The sequence below is a fragment of the Pelobates fuscus genome, chromosome 5 (genome assembly GCF_036172605.1).
Source record: "Pelobates fuscus isolate aPelFus1 chromosome 5, aPelFus1.pri, whole genome shotgun sequence".
NCBI classification, from domain to species: Eukaryota; Metazoa; Chordata; class Amphibia; order Anura; family Pelobatidae; genus Pelobates; species Pelobates fuscus.
In genome coordinates, this window is record NC_086321.1 from 14,155,637 (window position 1) to 14,170,072 (window position 14,436).

Below are 14,436 nucleotides of genomic sequence, written 5' to 3' on the forward strand. Positions count from 1 at the left end.
ACTGTATAGGCATAACGGGTAGCCAATCACATGGTAGAGGAAGTGGCTATATAAGTCCTGTGTCTCCCACAATCCCCCTCTTTCTTGCGAAAACCGAAGACCAGGTAAGAAGAAACGATGTCCTACTTGATCAGCACAGGAAACAGGAACAATGCGACAACATCAAGCTAAAAAAGACAGAGAAATATGGTAATTTCCAGACTCAAAACTGTAGACTTACCAAACAGCATCATAAGGAGTCACAAACAATAAACTGGATTCTGAAATACAAAAGATAAATAATTAGTTAACATAATAAGACGTACCAAACCATCCAATCATATAAATAAACATATATAATCAATACATACCTATTGAACAGTAAAAAACCCGTAGAGTCTCAAGCATCTCGTATCCCCATTCCACACCGGGAGGGCGGGAGGGAATAATACTCGCCTCCGTGTCTTTAATAAAATCATGACTTTACGTCATGTTACTAGTAAAATCTGGGAATTTTTTATCACACAGGAATAAAACTATATTTTTATGAACAACACAACTTGGGGACAAACATATAAAAAATTCGTACAGGGGGGGCGGGGGCGGTCTGCCATGCTGGTCGGTCGCAAGTCTGATGAGCTCCTGCCTATTCTCACCTAACAAGCTAAAACTAAGCGGAAAACCTGCCTAAATTCACTGGGAAATCTGCCAGCTGACTCACGACGACCCACTGCCTAATCTGCAGACCTCAGATCCGAATGATGTGCACCCCAGCGGGAAGATCGTATGCCCGGGGCCTGCGGCCTACTGAAGCGGGGGGCGAGGCGGACGGCCGCCGTCCCGCTCGACCGCTGAGTGTCTGGTGCGGCTCCCGGATGGATTGTCTCGCTGGCCCTGTCACCCCCTCCTATGGACCGGTGGGGGTTATCCCGGTCCCCGATGGCCTCGCACGAACACCTTCATGGCCTCCGGCAGCTCAACAAAGCTCCTCCACCTCAAGCGAAGTCCCTAACAAGATGGCGGTGGGGCCTACGTCGCCCCCTACATCCGCAACACACGGTGGAGACATCAACACTGCGGTGGAGTGTATACTCACCCGAATCGAAAACAGCTTCCAACGCTTCTGGGCATCACTAGAACAGCGCATGACCTTGAATCCGGTCCAAGTAGAGAGGGAGAAGACAGGAGCTGGGCTGGGGACAGAGCGACTGCTCCCAGGCGCTCCTACTTACCTACCCAGACTGAGGGCCCAAAGGAGAAAGTCCTTAAAGCATCGCCCACCTCGCAGGAAGACCGCCCGCCGCTGACGGCGGATGACCAACTGGGTCTCTCACTGCACCCGATACGGGAAAGCCTCGGACTCTCGTAGCCACCGAGCCTGTGGTTCAATGATGCAACCCTCTCCAAAGCCCTGGGGCCGGAAGAGGGCTCCGATCCGCGTGCAGCGCTCTGCCACCTCCCGTGGCCTGAAGGATCCCGCAGCCACTCTGCCAAGATTAGGCATTGGCTGACATGGACTGGACTCCCAGCCGTGGAATTACACAGAGCTGAAATCACTGTTGTGTATATCCTACCTGCGGCAGTTTACAGCATGCCTTCAACTCCCACGACTCTGTTTTGTGTCACACTTAATTTTGGTGCAGGAGTCTGTTTGAAATAATGGAAGTTACACACTGCTTTCCTCTTTTTGTTTAGTTCTGGGTAGACATGAAACGTTAAAGGAACACTATAGTTACCTAAATTATTTTAGCTAAATAAAGCAGTTTTAGTGTATAGATCATTCCCCTGCAACTTCACTGCTCAATTCACTGTCATTTAGGAGTTAAATCACTTTGTTTCTGTTTATGCAGCCCTAGCCACACCTCCCCTGGCTACAATTGACAGAGCCTGCATGAAAAAACAAACTGGTTTCACTTTCAGACAGATGTAATTTACCTTAAATAATTGTATCTCGATCTCTAAATTGAACTTTAATCACATACAGGAGGCTCTTGCAGGGTCTAGCAAGCAATTAACATAGCAGGGGATAAGAAAATCTTAATTAAACAGAACTTGCAATAAAGAAAGCCTAAATAGGGCTCTCTTTACAGGAAGTGTTTATGGAAGGCTGTGCAAGTCACATGCAGGGAGGTGTGACTAGGGTTCATAAACAAAGGGATTTAACTCCTAAATGGCAGAGGATTGAGCAGTGAGGCTGCAGGGGCATGTTCTATACACCAAAACTGCTTCATTAAGCTAAAGTTGTTCAGGTGACTATAGTGTCCCTTTAACTGCTTGTAAACTGGAATGCTATTGCCACTAACCTTATAAGCAACTTGCATCTAAATTGTGTAAAACTAAAGGCTGGTGATTGCATTGATTCCAACCCACTACAATATACTACTGATAAGTATGCAGGTCTATAATGATCACAAATAATTTTAAAGTATTTAGTATTTTCCATCTTATAGAGTTGCATTGCTTAATTACTCAGCTAATGTCTTGAATAGCGGTCAGACCTGACCAGATGGCAACCACCTCTCCTATTAATGTGATCTTGGTCATCATAAGCATTGTATAATTTGCTGTGACAGTGTGCAGCCGTATATGTCATGGGGTGTCTAGTCTACAGCTGTTGGCCATTGGGTGTTCTCACTTGTTTCGTTTGCTTTTACTCTAACAATATAGTTGTCTAAGCTAGTTAAAAATATAGGAAATGTACGAATTCCCATTCTCTCACTGCATAGGCAAACAAGCAAGATTTAACACTAATAAGTCAATTGTTAGAATGCTCTTGTATGTACGTTCTCTGCACGAGCCATGTTTTTCCTCTTGTGTCCCTCTCCTACCTATTTCTACATGGCATGTGCATTATGCTAACATATTGAAAACTAAACGTCAACCTAAACTATAGTAATACTATAATAACTATAAAAATGTGCCTGTATAACGTATGCCATGACTTGTACTACCTATGTTTATCCATTTTACTGGATGTCGCTGTTGTGGCGCATACCGGCTATCTGTTTATTCTGTGCACACCCAAAATAAAGAATTTAGAAAAAAAAAAATTTGTACAAATCGGTTCAGTGGTTCCAGAGATATTGAAAAAAGTCTCTTTGGACCGACTGCACGCCCGTTTGCATGCCCAAAACAGTTCCACAGATTCAGGCTGTGCGGTCGGTCTATTTCTGCCTTGAAAAATAACAAAGTCCTATCCGAAGGCGGCGCTCGAATAGTCGAACGCACTTCGACTTCTGTCGAAGTGTTGAAGTAAAACGTGGTTAAACTTCCGCGCTGGTCGTTAGTCGAGTGGCAGTCTATTTCACATGAAAACGATGACAAAGTCCCATTTGAACGTGTGTTCGAATCTTCGAATGGGACTTAGTCTCCATCCGCAGTGTCGAAGGGTAAGGAAAGCTACAGGTCAGCGGTGTTCTTTCAAATGTGTGGCTGATTTCTGTTCCAGGGATTTGATGGCACACACCGCTGACCGCGTTCGACTGCATTAAAATGGCCGCCGCCACACGTTCGTTTGTCTAATGGCGGCCACTTCGAGTACTTCGGCTGGATCCGAAGTGCCATATCAAACGTGCCCATTCTTTGTACAACACAGTTAAAGGCCTAGAAACAGCATAATATAAGTCCATAAGCCCCAACTCAGTTCCTTAAAGGGCAATACATCCCAGGGCCATAGTCGCAGGGCAGGAGGCTGGCAAACAGGCCCCTCCAAAAACCAGTGGCGAGGTTACTTTCGCCACACAGAGGATCCTGGGAAGAAAAGCCCTGTATTATTGTAGGGGAGGCCCAATGTAGGGATCTGTGCATAAAAGCAGTGTGTGGTCAGTTGAGTCCCAGACCTATGTTTTGTCTGGTTGCTGGGGTGAAAGGGTCTTGGATTATTATACTGCTTCTTTCAGCTACGAGGACGGAATAGCGGAGATACCTATGCTAGGTATTGGAGCTCCGCTACAGTTGGGAAGTGTGGGCACAGCGCTGAGGGAATCCCAGTGCTGGTGAAAACGTAAGCGGAAAGCTTTGTAGATAGTAAGTGATTCAAAATATTGTGTTCTACACTTACACTGTCCTGATATTTTGGAGCACATATTACTATCTCTGAAGCTTGGTGGGTATTATTTCAGTTTAAATGGACTATCTTTCTTTGGTGGAAAGAACATTGGGATTCCAGAGATACTTCTGAGAGACGTTTTGTACCTTTGGGGACACCAGCGTTCCTGGAGCACAAAATCAGATTCTCCTTTTCTCTCCTCTCTGGGTAGAAAGACTATCTTGTCCCTTGATTTTGGATTGTGTTATTATTTAACTGCACATTTTGAACATTTTGTGAATGAGCTGTTTCAAGGATTTTTTTTTACATTTTTTTTTTTACCTCCTATGCTCTGTATTACGAGTCTTTATTAAGATTTATTTAGAGTAACCCTTTATTTTATATACTCTGCCATCAGTAGCTAATGTAAAGAGGGCTCTGGTGCAAGAATTGTTTGGGGGGGGGGCTGTAGTGCAAGCATGGCCAAGAGGTAGAGCCCCATCTATCGTACAACTCCCACAAAGCTTTTCCAATTGGGAATCTACCATGTGCCCATCTTGGCAGTATGTATTTGGGAGCAGTTTTTGTGTTTGAATGTAATCATGTTTTGTGTGTTTGAATGTATGTATTTGTGTGTAGTGATGGCATTTTAATGCAGCTGTATGTTTGCAGTCGGAGCTAGGGTCTCTAGCACTCTTAGCGAGGAGCTGTATCAGCGCTCCCCACCATACATTCATGAAAAGTTAAAAATAAATGTATTTGCAATCACAGGACTTGCCCCGGCCCAGAGATTGCACTCACTGGACTTACCCTAACACCAGGGCCGTCTATAATATGAATAGGACCCTGGGCAAAGAATTTTGTTGGGCCCCCTCGGCCCTGCGACCCTCTCAATCCACCAACCCCCCAATTACGCCCAACCCCCAATCACTGACATATTGACACATACACACATAGACAGACATATTAAAACATTCACAGATACATACTGACACACACATACACTGACACACAAATATATACTGGCCGACATATTGACACATTCAGACATACTGACACACACACAGACGCACATACATACACACACAGACACATACACTGACAGATATACTGCAACACATACAGACACATACACTGACAGACGTATTGACACACACACACACAGACATGCTGACACACACAGGCATACTGATATACACACAGACACACTGAAACACAGACAGACGTACTGACACACACAGACAGACATACTGACACACACATAAATAGTGACACACACACTGACAGAAGTATTGACACACAAAGAAATACTGACACACACAGACATGCTGACACACACACACTGACAGAAGTATTGACACACACACAGACACACTGAAACACAGACAGACATACTGACACACACAGACAGAAATACTGACACACACAGACACAGACAGAAATACTGACACAGACATACACACACAAACATACTAACATACATTTAGCCACCCTCCAACCACCCTTACCTTTTCTGGAGGGTGGTTTCCCTGGAGTCCAGTGGCAGGCTGAGGTAGTTGGGAGTTCCACTCTGAAACTCCCCTCCTCCCTGCCTTTCTCCTCCTGTGCGGCTCTAATCTCCGGTGGGAGGAAGTGACGCGCGGCACTCACTTCCACCCATCCGGCTGCCGAACAGGAAGGGGCCCGGTCGCGCTGTTTAAGCGTAACAGCGCCCGACTGGGCCCCTGCTGGCACATGCCCCCCGGGTGGCCCTTTGTGCATGGGCCACCCGGGGGCCCTCTTTAGCATGCGGGATGGTGCGGCTCTGTGCAGCCGCACTGCCGGGTCCAAGGGTGGCTGCGCAAATCGCGGGGCCCACGGAGCAGCTGCTCTGGGGCCCTCCAGGAGCAACTGGGCCCGGGGCAGCTGCCCCGTTTGCCCCGCACTAAAGACGGCCCTGCCTAACACCCAGAACTTACCCCGGCACTGAGATTGCACTCACAATACCTTCCCCTGCACCCCAACACTGGCATTGCACCCAGGACTTACCCTAGCACCCCACACTTACCACAGTTCTGATACTGCACTCACAGGACTTACCAAACGATTTGTAACTGCCTCCTGCACGCCTTGATATGGGATTTCCAGTGGCAACAAAGGTGGCATAAGATTGCCCGCACGAGTGCTCTCTCACACTCTTACGGCTGCAGCCGTATTCCTTGAATGCTGTACACCAGGGCAGTCCGGCCCAACACCATATTACAAACCGGCATATTTATTGGTGTTGCTACTTTTTATTTGTTTTTTATTTTTTTATAACTAACAAATACCTTGGTTGCGACCAATTAACTCATGCTGTCTGAGTATAGTGGGGACTGCATATTGGACTGTCTGAGTGTATTTGTTACAGTTTGTATATGATATATTTTGCTTAGTGTAATGGGGACTAAATGTGAAGTCTTGGGTTGTCTGTGGGTGGTAGGAATAGTTTGTGTGTGATGGTATTGGGCTGTGTACATTTGATGGGAACTGTGTGTGATAGGAATAGTTTGTGTGTGATGGTATTGGGCTGTGTACATGTGAAGGGAACTGTGTGTGATAGGAATAGTTTGTGTGTGTTAATGAGCTGTGTACATGTGATGGAAACGGAGTTAGCATTACGCTGGCTGTGTCTGATGAGAATGTGTGTGATCATTTTGTGCTGTCAGTGTGTGATGGGGACTGCTTGTTTTTGTGATGATTTTGGGCTGGCTGTGTATGGTGGGACTGTGTGATGGTAATAACCCCTGATGAGCAGGTAGCATCATGTAACTGCTCATCTGTGCTCAAGGAAGTGAAGATATCACTAAATGCTTAAATAGAATTTGCATTGAAAAAAAAACTTTAAAAAGAAGTGCTCCCTCCAAAAGACACTAAAAAGGAAATATCAAAAAGAAGAAAAGAAAAGGTAGGTACACCAAAATGACATCAAATGTGAAATATGTATAAATGTCAATACAACCTGGATATAATATTCATGAAGTGAACATGGGACTCATACCTGGAAAATACAAGTGTACTAAAGTGGTCTAAAAATTACATATTTTTTAAAACAATTTTGCACTTACAAGAAGGCAGGTGGTACAACGGCATATCTCCACAACATAGTGGTGTCCAAGGCAGAAGCAAAGTCCACTGTCCACAGACGATATTCTGTGAGGATATTTATGTGGTGATAAATATTGAAAATAATGTTATAAAAATTATAAAAAATGTATTTAATAACTTTTATTAATATCAAAAATGTATATCTTGGCACTGTTTCCCCTTGATTGATTTAAAGTAAAGAGTTATCCACTATTTTAACTCTTATAGACCCTGGAGTTGCATGCAAAATTACTAATAATTCCTCTAGAATTTAATCAACAGTTATATCCACATAGATGCAATTTTAACAAGATTTATCACAGAAATCTTTGAAATTCTTTGAAGTCTTTGAAATTCCTTAACACAGAACACATCACAGCATTGAACAGCACAGCTTCCAGTCGTAAAAACTTTTGCTATCAGTTTGAATCACACTGAGTTAACTCCCTCACTGCTGGTTACAATTCTCACAGGAAAAACACTTTTAACATTGCAACTAAAAGATACAATATTTCTCTCACAAGAAGTCAATTTAACTAATTTCCTCCATCCCAATAAGAATAATCAAACCAAATTTTTACACTGCACATGATTAACCTTTCTGATTAAAGATGAACTATCCCTAAATTCAGATAGGTAAATATCTCTGGATAATAGCTTGATATGCTATACCTGACCTATTACCAGTAAATATATTATTCATTTATTCTACATGCAGGAATGGAATGTGGAACCACATATTTCCACAGCAAATTATGATTTCAAAGGTTTGAAATCTGACCAGCCTTATCCAGGTATATTTCTGCTTTTAGTAAAAATGTATTAAATTTAATGAAACCAGCATATGTACCAGCTTTCTTGGTAAAAAGATTCTTAAGGCTTGGAGGTATATTCCATGAAAGGTGGATGCAAGTTTGCGTATGTGTAAATGGGGATTGTGAAAATAAGAAAGTTAAAATTCTTTAATAATCTGAACTCTTGATATCTAAGTCCCAGGATTCAGTGGGAAGAGACAGAGTGTTAGAGTAAGTTTTCAAAATTCCAGAATTTAGTTGGAAAAGATAGTGAGATGTGTCCAGCTTTTGGGTAATGATCCTTAATCCCTTGTATCCGGCTATCTTCAAATTTTAAGCAAAACATATCTTAACTTTCTTTATGTCACTAATTTAAAGTGACCAATGGAATCAGGTGTGTGTACCTTTCTCTATTGATTGTCATATAGACTTTGATCAATAGATGGCTTTGTAACACCACAAGAAATTCTCATTACGAATTCCAACTACCACTTTGTATAGGGGGTTAAGAAAATTTTGTGATGCATTTGACGTCACACATCTTGTCGTTATGGGTACGCTTCATCAAATATATGTCAGTCTTATATTAGACTGACCATCTCCTTTTTGGGCTATAAAGTATGATTTTGACGCGTCTGGACTCTGTTTCACCTTTCTCTTACAATGGATCCTTGTAACATCCATTAAATTTAAAAAGTAAAATTCATCACTTAAGTATTAGCTCTTTCTGGTAATCCTGTGTCTGGTCTTCTTAGTTACTGTCTGATTGTGTGAAAACTATGTGTATTAGTAAAATGTGACATGTGATATATACATATCTTTTACTCACATTTACCTAATATTAGTTTAATAATAACCAATTTTCTTCATTGGGATTCTATCAATCAATATTATTAACATAGGTACTATTTATATATGATTAAATATAATTATAGTTACTATATATGGATATATGTGTCATCCTGGACTCTTTAAACCCTTTGTTCTCACTGAAACCTTATCTCTGGTCAGTCTTTATGTTAGCAGCATTCCTTTGGTTAGTGTTATGATCAGAGAGAAACAAAAGAAAATGTGTCTGAGCTTTTTCTTTTTTGTTACAAAATTGAGTCACATCTGCTAAGTGGTGACTTACATTATACATTTTTAATTTCTATTTTAACACAAAATGTCTGATATAAAATACCTGACAATTCAAAGTAGTGCAAATCAAAAATTAGTTAAAGGCAAAAAAAACAAAAACAAACTCAACCAAGCGAATCTTCATATCCTACGTGGTTTGTCCCGTATAACTTTTTCAGGGAAATATGTGGTAAAGAAGATCACTGAGGATCACAGCTATATCATTACCCTCTGTGGATGGGAGCCTGAATTCCTTTTTATATTTTGAGTGTTCTACCAGCCCTCACTCTGCCATTCTATTGTGCTGTATTGCACTATGTACATTTTCATTTTCCAGGTATGAGTCCCATGTTCACTTTATGAATAGTATATCCAGGTCATATTGATATTTATACATATTTCACTTTGGGTGTCATGTTTATCGTATCGACCTTTTCTTTAGTTTTTTTGGTACTATTCATCTGTGCTACCTGTGACCTGTATAAACTTTGGTGAATCCTAGAGCAACACAACCTAAAATTACTTGTTTCATTCTCACACAATATTTAATCCTGGGTACATAAATATAATTTAAAAGCTTCAGATCAAGTTACTTACTGTCTCAGTAGTAATGCCACTGTCTGGAGTTTACACTCTAGCCCCTCTGCAATCTCCAGGCAGGGTATGGTGTGGATTATCCTGCTTCTACCTCCCTTCCACCCATATCTCTCTTCACTCCCATCCATGTCTCCCTCCAGGGGTCAAGTCCTGAGGAATAAAGTGTAGGAACTCTCCCAAGATTCCCTCTCCCCCCCAAAAAATAATAAAATACACTCATGTATTCGTGTAGAGACACACACACAGACACACACACACACAGACACACACACACACAGACACACACACACACACACACACACACACACAGACACACACACACAGACACACACACACAGACACACAGACACACAGACACACAGACACACAGACACACAGACACACAGACACACAGACACACAGACACACAGACACACAGACACACAGACAGACACACACACACACACACACACACACACACACACACACACACACACACACACACACACACACACACACACACACACACACACACACACACACACACACACACACACACAGACACACACAGACACAGACACACACACAGACACACACAGACACACACAGACACACACAGACACACACAGACACACACAGACAGACACAGACAGACACACACAGACAGACACAGACACACACAGACACACAGACACACACACACACAGACAGACACACACACAGACACACACACAGACACACACACAGACACACACACAGACACACAGACACACACAGACACACACACAGACACACACAGACACACACAGACACACACAGACACACACAGACACACACAGACACACACAGACACACACAGACACACACAGACACACACACACAGACACACACACACAGACACACACACACAGACACAGACACACAGACACAGACACACACACACAGACACACACACACAGACACACACACAGACACACACACAGACACACACACAGACACACACACAGACACACACACAGACACACACACAGACAGACACACACACAGACAGACACACAGACACACACACACACACACACACACACACACACACACACACACACACACAGACACACACACAGACACACACACAGACACACACACAGACACACACACAGACACACACACAGACACACACAGACACACACACAGACACACACAGACACACACAGACACACACAGACACACACAGACACACACAGACACACACAGACACACACACACAGACACACACACACAGACACACACACACAGACACACACACACAGACACACACACACAGACACAGACACACAGACACAGACACACACACACAGACACACACACACAGACACACACACAGACACACACACAGACACACACACAGACACACACACAGACACACACACAGACAGACACACACACAGACAGACACACAGACACACACACACACACACACACACACACACACACACAGACACACACACAGACACACACACAGACACACACACAGACACACACACAGACACACACACAGACACACACAGACACACACAGACACACACACAGACACACACACAGACACACACACAGACACACACACAGACACACACACAGACACACACACAGACACACACACAGACACACACACAGACACACACACAGACACACACACACAGACACACACACACAGACACACACACACAGACACAGACACACACAGACACACACACACACAGACACACACACACACAGACACACACACAGACACACACACAGACACACACACAGACACACACACAGACACACACAGACACACACAGACACACACAGACACACACACAGACACACACACAGACACACACACAGACACACACACAGACACACACACAGACACACACACAGACACACACACAGACACACACACAGACACACACACACAGACACACACACACAGACACACACACACAGACACAGACACACACAGACACACACACACACAGACACACACACACACAGACACACACACACACACACACACACACACACACACACACACACACACACACACACAGACACACACAGACACACACACAGACACACACACAGACACACACAGACACACACAGACACACACAGACACACACAGACACACACAGACAGACACACACAGACACACACAGACAGACACACACAGACACACACAGACAGACACAGACAGACACACACAGACACACACAGACAGACACACACAGACAGACACAGACAGACACACACAGACACACACAGACAGACACAGACAGACAGACACACACAGACACACACACAGACACACACACAGACACACACACAGACACACACACAGACACACACAGACACACACAGACACACACAGACACACACACAGACACACACACAGACACACACACAGACACACACAGACACACACAGACACACACAGACACACACAGACACACACAGACACACACAGACACACACAGACAGACACACACAGACACACACAGACAGACACACACAGACACACACAGACAGACACACACAGACACAGACAGACACACACACAGACACACACACAGACACACACACAGACACACACACAGACACACACACAGACACACACACAGACACACACACAGACACACACACAGACACACACACAGACACACACACAGACACACACAGACACACACAGACACACACAGACACACACAGACACACACAGACACACACAGACACACACAGACACACACAGACACACACAGACAGACACACACAGACACACACAGACAGACAGACACAGACACACACAGACACACACAGACACACACAGACACACACAGACACACACAGACACACACAGACACACACAGACACACACAGACACACACAGACACACACAGACACACACACACAGACAGACACAGACACACAGACACACACAGACAGACACACACAGACAGACACACACAGACAGACACAGACAGACAGACACAGACAGACACACACAGACACACACAGACAGACACACACAGACAGACACAGACAGACACACACAGACACACACACAGACACACACACAGACACACACACAGACACACACACAGACACACACACAGACACACACAGACACACACAGACACACACACAGACACACACACAGACACACACACAGACACACACACAGACACACACACAGACACACACACAGACACACACAGACACACACAGACACACACAGACACACACAGACAGACACAGACAGACACAGACAGACACAGACACACACACACAGACACACACAGACACACACAGACAGACACACACAGACACACACAGACACACACAGACAGACACACACAGACAGACACACACAGACACACACAGACAGACACACACAGACAGACACACACAGACACACACAGACACACACAGACAGACACACACAGACAGACACAGACAGACACACACAGACACACACAGACAGACACACACAGACAGACACACACAGACAGACACAGACAGACACACACAGACACACACACAGACACACACACAGACACACACACAGACACACACACAGACACACACACAGACACACACACAGACACACACACAGACACACACAGACACACACAGACACACACAGACACACACAGACACACACACAGACACACACACAGACACACACACAGACACACACACAGACACACACACAGACACACACAGACACACACAGACACACACAGACACACACAGACACACACAGACACACACAGACACACACAGACACACACACACAGACACACACAGACACACACAGACAGACACAGACAGACACACACAGACAGACACAGACACACACAGACACACACAGACACACACAGACACACACAGACACACACAGACACACACAGACAGACACACACAGACAGACACACACAGACACACACAGACAGACACACACACACAGACACACACAGACACACACAGACACACACAGACACACACAGACACACACAGACAGACAGACACAGACACACACACACACACACACAGACACACACACACACACAGACACACACACACACAGACACACACACACACAGACACACACACACACAGACACACACACACACACACACACACACACACACACACACACACACACACACACACACACAGACACACACACACACAGACACACACACACACAGACACACACACACACAGACACACACACACACAGACACACACACACACAGACACACACACACACAGACACACACACACAGACACACACACACAGACACACACACACAGACACACACACACAGACACACACACACAGACACACACACACAGACACACACACACAGACAGACACACACAGACACACACAGACACACACAGACACACACAGACACACACAGACACACACACAGACACACACACAGACACACACACAGACACACACACAGACACACACACAGACACACACACAGACACACACACAGACACACACACACACAGACACACACACAGACACACAGACACACACACAGACACACACACAGACACACACACAGACACACACACACACACACACACACACACACACACACACAGACACACACACAGACACACACACAGACACACACACAGACACACACACAGACACACACACAGACACAGACACAGACACAGACACACACACAGACACACACACATTCACACACACACACATTCACAGACACACACACACACACACACAGACAGATACTCAGACACTCACACACA